Consider the following 15891-nt stretch of genomic DNA (forward strand, 5'->3'; position numbering starts at 1 on the left):
TACAGGTGGCTTATTCAATAAGAGATCCAAACAAGGCCTAAGCAGTACATTTTATTTGGTTGTCTCTTTAAGTCTATAACAGATCCTCCTCATTTCTTTAGCAGAAATAAGATCAGAAATAAGAATTGTCCTTTAGAATATTCTATATTTTGGATTTGGCTGTTTATTTCCTTGTCATATCAAATAACTTGTTTCTTTACCCTCTGCTTTTCATAAATGGTAGTAATATGTAGAAGTTCGATTATATTCAGGATAAGATGACTCATTTTAAATTTATTAGATGACTCTAAATTTATTAGAAATGCTTGCAAAAGACAATTGTCAGTATGTTATAGAATTATTTAGTGTCTCAGGTAAGTGAGTCTATACATACAGTAAAAATGATGTACATTTTACATATAATAAAATAGTTCTCAAGTATCCAATTTGATGAGTTTTGACAATACTATAGTCCCATTTACCCACTATCCAAAACAAGCCATGGTACAATCTCACCACCCCAGGGGGTTCCTTTTTGCCCCTATCTGGTCAGTCTTCCCTCCCAAAGGTAACCATTCTCTGATTCCATTCAGCACACCCTAGTTTTACTAGTTCTTGGATTTTATATAAAAGGCTTCCTCAAGAAAGGAAGCCTTGTTTTCCTCAAGAAAACACTTTTATGAATCATCCTTATTGTTGCATGAATTGATAGTTCTTACCTTTTTATTGCCGAATAGGATTCTTACCTTTTTATTGCCGAATAGGATTCTGTTGTATAACTATTCCTCAACTTGTTTATCAATTCTGCTGAGGAACATCTGAATTGTGTCTAGTTTTCGGCTGCTATGGATATTCTTTTCCTTCAGCTTTATTGAAGTGTAGTTAAAAATGAAATTGTAGGGATCCCTGGGTGGCGCAGCGGTTTAGCGCCTGCCTTTGGCCCAGGGCGCGATCCTGGAGACTTGGGATCGAATCCCACGTCGGGCTCCCGGTGCATGGAGCCTGCTTCTCCCTCTGCCTGTGTCTCTGCCTCTCTCTCTCTCTCTCTCTCTCTGTGACTATCATAAATAAATTTAAAAAAAAATGAAATTGTAATATATTTAAAGTGTACAAATGTGATGATTTGATATATATACACATTGTGAAAGAATTCCCACCATTGAGTCCATTAGTACGTGTCCATTCATTCATTCATTCATTCATGCATTCACTAAGAACAATTAAATTCCACTCTTTTAGCAACTTTTAATCATACAAGGGCACCTGGGTGGCTAAGTAGGTTGGGTGCCAGACTCTTGGTTTCAGTGCAGGCCATGATCTCATGATCTCAGGGTCGTGAGATGGAGTCATTCCCCCACCCCACACCCGGATGGCCCTGAGCTCAGTTCAGAGTCCGCTTGAGATTCTTTCTCCCTGCCTCTTTCTCTCCCTCAGCAACTCACCACGTTCACATGCTCTCTCCCCCCTCAAATAAATAAAATCTTTAAAAATTTTTTTAATTAAAAATATAGTAAACATTTTTTTGGGGGAGGCATACACTTTCATCTCTCTTGGGTAAAAACCAAGATATAATCTCTAAGTTATCCTTCTGGAATTTAAGAAAATTTGCCTTATTGTAAGGTTGCAAAGATCTTCTGTAAGATTGCAAAGTTCTAGCTTTTATGTTTAGGTCTATAATCCACTTTGAATTGATTTTTGGGTATGGTGTGAAGTAGGGGTCCAGGGTCTTTTTTCATCCAGACATCTATCTGTACAGTCTTTCCAGCACCATTTGTTAACAAGACACTGCTTTCCCCAAAGAATCTTATGCCTTTGTTGAAAATCAATTGCTTGTTTACATGTAGATATATTTACATCTCCGTATTCCAATAATAAACTGTCCTGATTAGTTTAGCTTTAGAGCAAGTGTTGAATTCAGAAGGTGGAAAATTTTCAACTTTGTCTTTTCAAGGTTGTTTAGACTATAGTTTGCATTTCCAAATAAGTTTTAGAATCACTGTATCAATTTCGTCAAAAGATGTTGCCAGTACTTGGTTACTTTTGTGGGATCTATAGATCAATTTGAAGGTAATGAATACTTAATATAAAGTCTGCCAATCAAGAACATGGTATCTCTTTCTGCTTATTAAGATCTTTACATTTCTTAGCAAAGCTTTATAGTTTTCAAGACAGATATAATAAATAACATTTGGTAAAATTATTCCTAAGTATTTGATTTTTAATGCTTTCTAAGTTTTTTTTTAATTTCAGATTTCCTTTTTAAAGCTAGTATAGAGAAATAAAACTGATTTTTGTATTTCAACCTTATATCTTGCAATGCATTAAATTTACTTATTAGTTGTAATAGTTTTCCCTCCCCATGAATTTCTTAGGGTTTTCTTGTACTTAGTCATATCATCTTGGGAATAAAGAACACTTTTCTTTTTATTATCTTTCTAATATCAATGCCTTCTGTTTATTCTTCTTGCCTTATTGCAATGACTACCACTTCCAGTAAGTACAATGTTAAAATAGTGAGAATAGACATTCTTATACCTCTTGGGGAGAAAGTAGTCAATGTTTTGCCATTAAATTTGTTTGTGACTGTATGTTTTTAATAGTTGCCCTTTATCAGATTGAGAAAATTCTCTTATTTTTAGTTTGCTGAGAATTTTATCACAAATAAGCATTAAATTTTGTTAAATACTTTTATCCATTTGTTATCATATGATTTCTTCTTTTTTTATGTTAATGTGATGAATTATATTGATTTGTGATTATTAAATCAACTAAATTCCTTGTATATAAGCCATTAATTATGTAATGTATCAACCATTTTATATATTGCTGGGTTTGATTTATTAATGTTTTGTTGAGGATTTTTATGTATATTCATAAGTGACTTTTATCTGTAATTTTATTTCCTTAAATTTTTTTTGGTAATATCCTTGTCAAATTTGTAATTTGAGCTATTGTGACCCCATAAGTGACTTGAGAAATGTTTCTTTCCTTCTCCTCTATTTTGTAAGAAGTTTTGTGTAAGCTTGGTATTATTTCTTCTGAAATGTTTAGTAGAATTTACCAGTTAAGCCATATGGATCTCAAATTTGTGTATCTGTGTGTGCATGTCTATAAAATTTGAATTTTATTTCTCCTATTATATATGGGGCTTTCTATTTTTGTGTGTATCCATTTTGGTAAGTTGTATTTCTCAAAGAATTTCCATTTCACCTATAGTCAATTTAATGGCATATAATTTTTAAATTATTTTCTTATTTTTCTTTTAATAACTATAGGCCTTGTAGCACTATTGCCTCTTCCATTCTAGAAATTTGTTTTTTTCTTTTTTCTTGGCTAATCCTGCTAGAATTTTATAAAATATATTAATCTTTTCAAAGAACTAACATTTACGTTGTTTAGTTGGTGTGTTGTTTTGTTTTCCATTTCATCAATGAGATCAAATGAGATCATTTTCCTCAAACATTTCTTCTTTAATCAGGAGTTCAAATCAATAAATTTCTTTCAAGCATTGCCTTAGCTACATCTTACAAATGTGTATGTATTGTATCTTCATCCTTACTCAATTTGAGTATTTTATTTATTTTATTTTTTAAAGAGGTGTTATTTATTTATTTGAGAGAAAGTGTGAGAGAGAAAGAGAAAGGGTGAATAGGGGGAGGGGCTGAGGGAGAAGCAGGCTCCCCACTGAGCAGGGTGCCTGATGCAGGATTCAATCAGAGGACCCTGTGATCATGACCTGAGCTGAAGGCAGATGCTTAACTGACTGAGCCACCCAGGTGCCCCATTGAAATATTTAAAAAATTTTCCTAGCAGTTTATTCTTTATTTCATGGGTTGTTTAGATGTGTGTGATTATTTTCTAAATAGTTTGAGGTTTTCTGTATATGATTTTTAATTTAATACTGTTATAGTCAAAGAAATATTCTGTATGATTTCATTTTCTTGACAGTTTTTAGACTTCTTTTATGACCCAGCACATGATTTGTTTTGCTATCTCACGTGCATTTTAAAATTTGTGTCTCAGAGTTGTTGGATGGAATGTTCCATAAATATTAATTTGTCCAATTTGGTTGGTAATATCATTCAGAGTTTCTCTATTTTTACTTACCTTTTATTGTAGTTGGTTCTATTAGTCTAGCAATTAAAATCTCTATCATTGTGAATTTGTCTACTTATCCAGAGGGATGTTAAAAATCTCTATCATTAAAAAAATATCTCTATCATTATTTGTTTCCTCATTATACTTAAAGTGCACATCTTAAAGACGTATAGTTGAGTCTTACTTTTTAAATCCAGTCTGAAAATTTCTGCCTTTTTCACGTAGCACATTTATATTCAATGCAATTATTTATATTATTGGATTTAATTCGTCATTGTGGCATTTATTTTCTATTTGTACCATCTGATCTTCCTTTGCTTCTCTTTTTTTGCTTTCTTTTCACTTAATCAAATACTTTTAAGAATTATACTTTACTTCCTTAATGGGTTGTTTTTATTACTTTTTCGTGTATGTTCTAGGGAGTATAATATTCATCTTTTACTTATCACTGTCCACCTTCACATATTAGAAGCAATGTAGAAAACTTGCAACAGCATAATTCTATTTAATCTCCCTCTTATTCACAAATATATATTGTGAATATGTATTTTATATATATTTTACTTTCTTATATCTTATTATCTTATTACTTTTTCTTTACATTGTCAATAGTCCTAAATTAAGTATAAATATATATGCAAAGGCACCAATTGTATTTAAGTATACTATATATAATTAGAATTTCATATATAAAATATATTTAAATATATAACCAAAATATAATTATATAATATGTACTATGTAATATAGTATATACTTATATAATAAAATATAATGGTTATAATTAATTATAGATAATAGATCAGTAACAGATTAATAATTATGATAATATAACATTACTTTCTCCTACTTATATATTATTATATTTATATGTAATATATATTTATATGTATTGTAATATACTTACAACTACACACTGTAATATATAAGTATGTTTTTATATATATTATATTTATATGTAATATATAAGTATATTATATTTATATGTAATATATAATAATAACATATAATATATATTTACATATATTTGTAAAAAGCTCATATTTATCCACATAGTTACTCTTTCTGGTGATTTATATTTTTTCCTTGTATATACAAGATACAAGATACATCTAGCTTGTATTATTTTCCTTAATACTAACATTTTCCATGAGCATTTTGCATAGATTATTTATTGATATAAATATAAATATATATTATATATAAATATAAATATAATATAATATAAATATAAACCTCTTTGTCTATTTGAAATGTCTATTTAGTTTTTATTTCTGGGGGATATATTTGCTATATACAGCATTCTGTTTCTGCTTTCAGTACTTTAAAGTTGTTATTCCATTGCCTTCTGGCTTTTTTCCCCTAATGAGTATTCAGCCATTATTGTTATTATTCTGTTCTCTTGCATGTAAGTTGTTTTTTTGTCTAGATGTCATTAAGATTTTCTCTCTCTCTCTCTTTTTTTTTTTTGTTCTAGCAATTCTACTATGTTGTGCCAAGAGTGTATGGGTTGATATATTTCATTAATTTTGAAAAATTAGCAGCCATTATCTCTTTAAAATAATTCTCTGCCCCATTGTCTCTCTTTCTTTGTCTCTCCCTAGAACTCAAATTATATATATGCTAGATAATTTGAAATCATTCAATAAGTCTTGGATTCCCTGTTCAGTTTAGATTTTTTTTTTCTTTTTGTATTTCTGTTTTATTTCTATTGTTGTTTTCCAGTTCAGTGATCTTTTCTTCTGGTGTGTCCAGTATGCTCTTGTGTCCAATGAATGAATTTTATACTTCTTATATTGTTGTAGCATTTCTACTTAGCTTTTAAAAATAATCTTACATGTCTTCTGAAATTTTCAACCTCTTCCTTCCTCAGTTTTTACTAGATTCTGTAACACATTTACCAGAATTATTTTAAATTTCAGGTTAGCTAAATTCAATATTTGGGTTATCTGTCAGGTTGCTCCTGTCTCTTCCTTATTGGTCACATTTTCCTACTTCTTCACATGTTTCAAATTTTTATTCAATTTTAATCTATGGCAGTCTTTTGTGTCAATAACATTAGAAACTACCAGCAAAGGGCTTTCCCCTTCCGCTGTCAGGTTGCTAGGATTGGTGCTCAGTCTAATCTGCAGTTGAGCTGAACACAGACTTTGTGACAGATTTAGTTAGATCCAATTTGCCACTGGCTTCAAATAGTTTGAAGTCAGGATCAGCACTGTATTTTCAGTAGGGCTTGAGATATGAGCACCAGTAATTCTGTAGAGATACTTCTGTGTTAAGAACTCAATCCCTAACTCTTTGAGTTACTGGAAGTTCTTTTTGCTCTCCAGACTTGTCCTGACTTTTTGTATCTGAGGACATCTCTGTCTATGCAGGTTCTCTAATCCATTGATGCACCTACAGGATTGCTCAGTTTTCTTACCCCACTCCCAGCCTTCAGTGGCCTACTGCTCCCAAATCAGTGAAAGACCCAGTGAATATGTCCTGTTCAACTCAGGAAGAAGTAGCTCTTCTACTCTTTCCCTTCCTGCAGCCTGCAGCATTTAGTGGCTTCTGCCCTGTGCTTTGATGAAGTCTCTGTGTGCCTGGGGGAGATGTTTCTCCAGTCTTTAGCATTGTCTCTAACCACTTAGTGATGGCCTTTTGGAAAAGAGTTGATGAGTGGGTACAGACTCATTCTGTGATGAGGGCTCTTTGAGACTGTAATCTGTCATACTAACCACATGTAGCTATTTATTGTTAAAGATTAAGCTGGTTTCTCCTTACCTTCGTCTACTATTGTTTGCCCAGCATTAAAAGCAGCTATATGACTCTGTCTTAGGAAAGACTTGTCCATTTAAACATTTAATTCCCTTAGTTTTTTTTTCCTTTTTTTAAATCACCAGCTATCTAATGTTCAAAAACTCTAATTTTCTACTTTTACCTGTTTTGTTTTGATTTTTAAGGTAAGGATGATGGTTGTATTGTTTCCTATTGTTGCTGTAAATAATTAACACAAATTTAGTGTCTTCTACAATGTAAATTTATCACAGGCATACTTCAGAGATATTGTAGGTTTGGTTCTAAACCATTGCAACAAAATGAATATCACGATAAAATGAGTCAAATGAATTTTTTGGTTGTCCAGCACATATAAAAGTTATGTTTACATTATTCTGTAGTCTATAGAGTGTGCAATAGCATTATGTCTACAATAATGTACATACCTTAATTTAAAAATGCTTTATTGCTAAAACATGCTAACTATTGTCTGAACTTTCAGTGACTTGTAATCATTTTGCTGGTAGGGTATCTCGCCATTATGTTGATGGCTGCTGACTGAACAGGGTAATGGTTGCTGAGGGCTGAGGTGGCTGTGGCCATTCCTTAAAAAAAGACAATAATGAATATTCCTGTATCAATTGACTCTTCCTCTCATGAATGATTTCTCTGTGGTGCTTTTTGACAGCATTTTACCCTCAGTAGAACTTCTTTCAAAATTGAAGTCAATCCTTTCACAGCTTGCCACTGCATCATCAACTCAGTTTGTATATATTTAAATCTTTTGTTATCATTTCAACAATCTTCGCAGTATCTCTACCAGCAGTAGATTCCATTTCGAGAAACCACTTTTGTTGATCATCTATAAGAAGCAACTCCTCTTCCGTTACAGTTTTATCATGAGACTGTAGCAATTCAGTGATATCTTTAGGCTCTACTTCCAATTCTTGTTCTTTTTGCTCTTTCTACCACCACATCTGCACTTATTTCCTCCACTGAAGTCTTGAATCCTTCAACATCATTCATGAGGATGGGAATCAACTTCTAAACTCTTGTTCATGTTGCTATTTTGCCCTCTCCTCATGAATCAAAAATATTCTTAATGGCATCTAGAATGGTAAATCATTTCCAGAGGGTTTTCAGCTTCTTTTGCCCAGATCCATCAGAGGAATCAGCTATAGTCTTATGAAATGTATTTCTTAAATAATAAGACTTGGAAATCAAAAACAGTCTTTGATCGGTGGGATACAGAATGGATATTGTGTTAGCAGGCATGAAAACAACATTAATCTCATTATACATATCCATAAGAGCTCTTGAGTAAACAGGTGCATCGTCAATGATGAGTCATATTTTGAAAGCAATCTTCTTTTTTTTTTTTTTTTCCTGAGCAATTGTTCTCAACTGTGGGCTTAAAATATTCAGTAAACCATGTTGTAAACAGATGTGCTGTCATCTAGACTTTGTTGTTGCATTTCCAGAACACAGGCAGAATATATTTAACATGATCCTCAAGGACCTTAGGAGTTTTGGAATGGTAAATGAGCACTGGCTTCAACTTCAAGTCACCAGCTGCATTAGCCCCTAAAGGGAGTCAATCTGTTCTTTGAAGCTTTGAGGCCAATAAAAGGCTGTTTTACCTACATTGAAAATATGATGTTTAATGTAGCCACCTTCATTAATAAGCTTAGTGAGCTCTTCTAGATAACTTATTGCAGCTTCTACATCAGAACTTATTGCTTCGCTTCACCTTATGCTTCATGTTACAGAGATAGCTACCTTTTCTTAACCTCATGAATCAACCTTCCAATTTTTCGTCTGTAGCTTCCTTATATCTTTCAGTCTTCATAGAATTGAAGAGAGTTAAGGCCTTTCCCTGGTTTAGGCTTTGGGGAAAAGAAATACAGTGGCTGGTTGGTTGGATGTCTTATCCAGAACACTAGAACTTTCTCCATATCAGCAATAATGTTGTTCCACTTTCTTATCATTCATGTGTTTTCTAAAGTAGCACTTTTAATTTCCTTCAAGAACTTTGACTTTACATTCATAACTTAGAAAATAATTTGGTACAAGAAGCCTAGCTTTCAGCTTAGTTCAGCTTTCAACATGCCTTCCCCACTAAGCTTAATCATTCCTAGGTTCTGATTTAGAATGAGAGACATGCGACTCTTCTTGTCTCTTGAATATTTAGAGGCTATTGTAGGGTGATTAAGTGGCATAATTTCAAAATTGTTATATCTCAGGGAATAGAAAGGCTCAAGGAGATGGAGAGAAGTGAGAGAATGGCTGGTTGGTAGTGGAACATTCAGAACACATACAACATTTATCCACTAAGTTTGCCATTTTATGTGGGGGTGATTTGCAGTGTCCTGCCCCCATTACAATAGTAACATCAAAGATCACAGATCACCGTAACAAATATAATGATAATGAAAAAGTTTGAAATATGCAACAATTACCAAAATGTGACTCAGAGACATAAAGTGAGCCAATGCTTTTAGAAAAATGGCACCAAGAGACTCAATGTTGCCACACACCTTCAATTTGTAAGAAAAAAAATGCAGTATCTGTGAAGTGCAATAAAGTGAAGAACAGTAATATGAAGCATACTTTTATTTTACATTTCTGGTGGTCAGAAGTATGAAATGTTGAATGCAACAGGGCAGTATTCCTTCTGGAGGCTCTAAGGGACAATTCATTTCCTAGCCTTTTCTAGCTTCTAGAGGCCACAGCCTTCCTGGGCCCCTGCCTCCTTTTTTCTGTCTTTAAAGAGCATCCCTTCCCTTCCCGCTTCTTTTATCACATCTCCTACTTTCTCACTCTGATTCTTTCCCCTCCCTCTAACCACAAGGACCCTTGTGATTACATTGGATCCACTTGGATAATATGGGCTAATTTCCACATTTCAATAGCATTAATTTGATCAAATAGGCAATTTCTCTATGCTGTGTAGGATTATATGTTCATGGATGTCAGAGATTAGGACATGGACATCTTTGAGGGACTATTATTCAGTCTGCTACAGTGGTCTATTGCAACTTCCTATTTCCTAACAAAAATTGGACATCAAGATATCATTTAAAATTATGTTTTATTTCTAAGAACCTTCACAAAGAAAACTCTTATAAATAAATGTTTCCTCATGGTTTACAGCTAAATGTTTCTTCTTTTTCATGGTAAAGCAGAGGAAAATCTAACAGGCTGGAGTATTCAGGCCTGTTACAAATCTGTATTGTTAACTTATCTTCTTTGACTTTCTGATAGCTCAAACAGGGACTGTTATCCTTCACGAATCTATTGTGTTCAATGCCATAGATTAAGAATAACATGGTAGGAACTCAATAAACAAGAGTTCATTCAACTTCATTTTCTGTTTTCTTCAATATATCAAAGTAGAAGAATAAGAACAGAAAATTAGAACTGCAAACATGCAGTGGCAACAGCGTCAAAGTTGAGAATTCCCTTTTGAAATACTTGCCAACTATTGTTTTTGGCCTTTACCTTGGTGAAACTGAGGTTTATCTTGTAGATACTCAACCATGTAAAAGTTCACAGTTATATGCCATATGATTGGCATCTTTTTGTTTTGTCTACTGTCTTGAGAATTCTTGTTTCCCAGTTCAGACCCAATATCCCTACATGGTGGAAATATGTCTAATGCTACATTTCTCCAACCTTTACTTATTTCCATAGTAATTGACCCCAGAAGAAATAAGATCTTGTGTTGTCATCAGAGTAACTTGGCAATGGCTGACAGAGTGATATCAGAACTCCATATACAAATCTTCCTTTTGTGGGCAGTTTTACCCCAAATGAATGTCTACTCAGTACAATTAGTCATTTCAGTACCCTATATTTTAGAACTATTCATATGTTGGTTTATAAATAGCTGGCATAGAAAAGTGGTTTTGGTTTAATAATGCCCTCTATTTTAGATGACACTAAGTACCCTGTTATTCCTGGGAAAATAAATAATAATATACCTCTTACAAAATGCTAATCCCATTCCATTATTATTAGTTCATCCTATGGGATAGGGTTGAGACAATGTGACACTTAAGTAAAAGCATGAGTGGTAATTACACTTTAAGATGTCCCATAATTAAAATAAAACCTTTAGAAAAGGGAACATTTTCCATAGTTAGTTTATAACATCTCTTGCAAGTTTTCACTATGTCCATTTTTACATTTCAAGTAATAAAGGCCATGTGACAGTATTGTGTATCACCAATGTCGAAGCACAATTGCAACTGACATGTAGCTTTTACTTTCCTCTTTTCTAGAACAAAGTCCATGTATGGGAGCACAGCACTTCCAGCTACTGATACATCACGATAGGCAGGCTAAAGAACACAGATACGACAATCTGCCTGGCTGACTTCTGCTACACCTTGGGAATCATGGACTAGGTCTCAGCAGTTAAGAGCTGTGCACCCACACACCGCAGAGTGCTCTGATTGCAGCAGGTAGGTGGCTTGGGTAAGGGAGAACTTGAGAGAGGCAGGAGTCCAACATAATGTGATGTGTGATTTACTGGAGCTTGTGGGGACACATGCTATAATTGTACGGTTGGTACCATGTCTGATTGTTGTGTCTTTCATACCCTCTGGAGGTCAGCCCCCCTGCAAGTGACAACCCACTGGAGCTTTTATTGTGAGTGCAATCGAGACATATGAAATGAATAGCAACTGATTAATCGAAGCTAGTTACATTTTTGGAAAACAAATCAAAGTGATTTGCATGAATCACAGTTTGTTACATAATACATTTTGAGGGCACAAATTACCTTTTTAAAGCCTAAGACACATATATACACAGTGGCACAAACAGAAATATAATAAACTGGGCTATAACTACATAATTCACATTGAATACTGGATGCCAAAACGGATGTGAAACAAATGATTTTCCAATAAACTACTCAGGCAGAGCCATATCTGTTCTAAAATTTCAATTGAATATTATTTATAAGACCAATAATTCTTCACAATTGTTAACCATGGGATGATGGAACAATGTGTTTTACATATTAGTTTGGGGGGTTTGTGTATTCCCAGGTTGGGAACTGATTTGTAGTCATGTCCCAGAAGATAGGGTAAATAAATAGTAAGTCTGAGAGAAGTACTTAGGTGGAAGAAAACTTACAGGGTGAAATCATTATTGCCTTTTTCTAGTTTGGAATAAAAACTGCAGTAAAAATAGTGTTGTCAGCATTAAAGAAAATATCATCATAATAGATTTCCCTGAATCTGATATCTGTAGCAGATTTTAAGAAGAGTTTTTAAAATATTTTTTCTTCAACTTATTATGTGCCATTCTTCTTGTTAAAAGCTCGACTATTAAAAAAAATAAAAAAATAAAAGCTCGACTATTAGATATTAATACAAATAAAAACTGGACTTTAACCTTTGTTAATAGCTACTTTTAGTATTAGCAGTTTCTCCTTTTTGGTTTGGTCTTAGGCATAATATATATATCCATTTTATATAGATAGATAGATAGATAGATAGATAGATAGATAGATAGATACACACATACACGGATGATGGGTATTAAGGAAGACACTTGGGATGAACACTGGGTGTTGTTTGTAAGTGATGAATCACTAAGTCCTACACCTGAAACTAGTATTACACTACACTGTATATTAACTAACCAGAATATTAATGAAAACTTGGAATAAGAAAAAAAAAAAAAGAAACGACTCTTCAGTTTTCTTGTCTCATGACTCCTAACTACAAGTGTAAATATCCTTTGAGAGTATGTTGGGTCCCTTTCTTACTACCCCCCCCCATTTCTTCCCTTATTCCTCCATTTCTTTAGACAAATGTGGAGCAAAGCACCTTTTTATATTTCTTAAGTGCAAAATCTTCCTTCATGTAACAGAAATTTATCTAAGTTAATGATAAATGTAAATAATTTCTAAACATCGCATTAATTCACTGCAGCAGAAAGGACCATTCATCTTCAGAATTTTGGGATTCCATGTTCTCATTTCTATGCCTGCCATCTTGCTCCTGTTAAAGTGTCCGCTAAGAACATTTCCATAGGGAAAATCTGTGTATAGACTTTAAATGATATTTCATTTCTTTCAGAAGGAATTGCATATTCTGTAAACCTCCTAAATCTAGTATATGATTACTAAATTTCTAAGGAGGCCACCAATCATTAGTAAGTTGAGAATAGAATGGTGCATAGTTCCATTCCCAATTCACTACATTAGCTCTTGTCAATTGGAAGTGCATCACTAGAAAAATAGCATGTATTCCAAGAGATGTTTGTTTGACCTTCACTGAAGCTTTTAATCTCTATTTTTTTGTATGCATTTTATCCTTTCTTGACGAAGATACATAGTTTATTTTCCTGAATTTGAAAGGAAAGATTTGAAAAGAAACCAAAACATTTAGACAAAAATACTTTTCTTAAGTGAAGTTAGAATTTGGGGGAGTTTTTGGCCAGTAAAAATGTTAGAAAGTCAGAGATTTTTTTTTCCCCTCACAAGTGGCTACAGGAGCACCTGGGTGGCTCAATCAGTTAAGTGTCTGACTCTTGATAACAGCTCAGGTCTTGATCTCAGGGTCATGAGTTCCAGCCCCATGTTGGGCTCCATGCAGGGTGTGGAGCCTCTTAAAAAAAAAAAGTGGCTATGTTATATGAGCTAGAAAAATCACATTGATAAGTTCCTGTTTTTTCTTCTTTATTATTAATTTTAATTTTAATTGTTGTTATTTAGCAAACAGTATTATATTACCTTCAAGTGTTCAATATACTGATTTAGCAATTCAATACATCACCCTGTGCTTGTCACAACAAGTGCACGCCTTAATCCCCTTCATGTATTTCACCCATCCCCTTAGCCACCGTCCTTCTGGTAACCATTAGTTTGTCCTGTATAATTAGAGTCTGTTTCTTGGTTTCTTTCTCTTTCTTTTTTTCCTTTGCTCATTTGTTTTATTTCTTAAACTCCACATATGAGGGAAATCATATGGTATTTGTCTCTCTCTGACTTATTTTGCTTAGTATTATACTCTCTAGCTCCATCTGTGTTGTCGCAAATGGTAAGATTTCATTCTTTTTTATGGGTGAATAATATACCATTGCACATATATACCGCATCTTCTTTATCTGTTCACCAATGGATGAACACGTGGGCTGCTTCCATGATTTAGCTATTGAAAGTAATGCTGCTCTAAATATAGGGGTGTATGTATCCCTTTGAATTAGTGTTTTTGTATTTTCCTTAGTTATTTTAATGCCATGATATTTCATAATAGGCAAAACACTGACGATTTTTTTTACACTTAGCATTGATGCTTTTTAATTTAAAGGTTTTTATGCATGTAATTTTAATATATAATCATATATTGGAATATTTTTTCTAGCTAAATGCATTTCCAACTTAAGGTGTAAACATATTAGGAAAACAAGTCTCATTTAATTAGGGTGGCCCAAGACAAAATCGTGAACTAAGGGGGATTTATCCTAGGTATTTTCTTAATTCCAGTTTTCTCATTTGAAAAACTGTTGAGGGATGCCTGGGTGGCTCAGCAGTTGAGCATCTGCCTTTGGCTCAGGTCGTGATCCTGGGGCCTGGAGATCGAGTCCTGCATCAGGTTTCCCACAGGGAACTGGCTTCTCCCTCTGCCTCTGTCTCTGTCTCTCTGTCTCTGTCTCTCATGAATAAATAGGTAAAATATTTAAAAAAAGAAAAGAAAAATTGTTGAATGTACATAGCATTCTAATCATTATGATATGAGTAAAAGATTGAAGTACTTTCTTTAATCTTTAAAAGTTCTCAGTTAGCCAGGAAAAGTGAAGGAAAAGTGGCATGGTTTAAAGAGACTTCCTTCCATAAGGACAGAACTTGTGCAGAGATGGAATGCAAGAAGAGCATGACTTGCAAGGATCCAGTTGGAATTATGTATCCTCTTCACTGAATCTACTAACTCCAGGGACACCAGTCCATATGGCTGCCCCTTTCATGGCAGACTAGGATCAGGACCTTGCTGTCGTCTTCTCTTTCTTCACAAAATGTCACTCCATTATAGCTATTTGTGGGAGGACACTAACGCCTTTGTGTGAATATTTGCCATTGACTTCTAAGATACCGTAGACGCTATCTTCCCTATCCCCAAAGAGGGCAATGCTCTAATGGTACAAACCTTTGATGGTAGAATTTCAGGAAACAGCAGCAACAACTTGTTCCAGAGATGTTTGGGGGATCTTTCACAGCATTCATCAGAGATAGCCATTTATCTGGCCACGAATAAGCCTCACTCTGATTCCTAAATGAAATCATCTTCATAGAAACCTTATCTGAAGAAAAAAAAGAAATATATCCAATTGTGAATAACACCCTCTACTGCTGTTTACTTTGTTAAGTACAGAACAACCACTGACTCTGGTGATTCTCTGGGTAATACATATCCTGAGATGTACTTGTGACAGTCAAGACAATACAGTAATGGCTGGAGTGGTTTAAGACAGAGTATCCTGTCCCCTGAAAACACGGTTGGATGGCAGGCATGTATCTTTCCAGTAACACACCTATGAGTTAAGATGCTTCCTATTGTAGGTCAAAGGGTCTGGTGCCAAGAGGGCTCCTGATTCTGGCTTAGGCTTGTTTTACACAGTATTGGGAATTAAACTTGTTAGTTCCAGTCCCATCTTTTCCATTAGATATTCATTAATAAAAATCTAGATGCCCATTATTCATCACATCATAACCTAGTGGATGGCAGTTAATTCACCTAAAGTTTTCACATTTGATAACTTTTTCATTCGTGCTAATTGGGTTACTTGGATTTTTCCATCAATCATGGCATCTCAGGTTCTGGCTCCTCTGAAAGAATCCATTTGTGAGACATATATTACACTAGACGTACACAGGCAAAATCAGTGTAGGATCTAATTTCGTGTCTGCTTTGATTGAGTGGAGGGCAAACTTGGCCCCCCAACAGATTCTTTCTCAAAAGAAGAAAATAAGGCTGAGAGGCATTGCCTTTACCTCAGCTCACTTTACTCAAGACTCCACTGATTCGGGATCCCTGGGTG

The sequence above is a fragment of the Canis lupus genome, chromosome 32 (assembly GCF_048164855.1).
Source record: "Canis lupus baileyi chromosome 32, mCanLup2.hap1, whole genome shotgun sequence".
Taxonomy (NCBI): domain Eukaryota; kingdom Metazoa; phylum Chordata; class Mammalia; order Carnivora; family Canidae; genus Canis; species Canis lupus.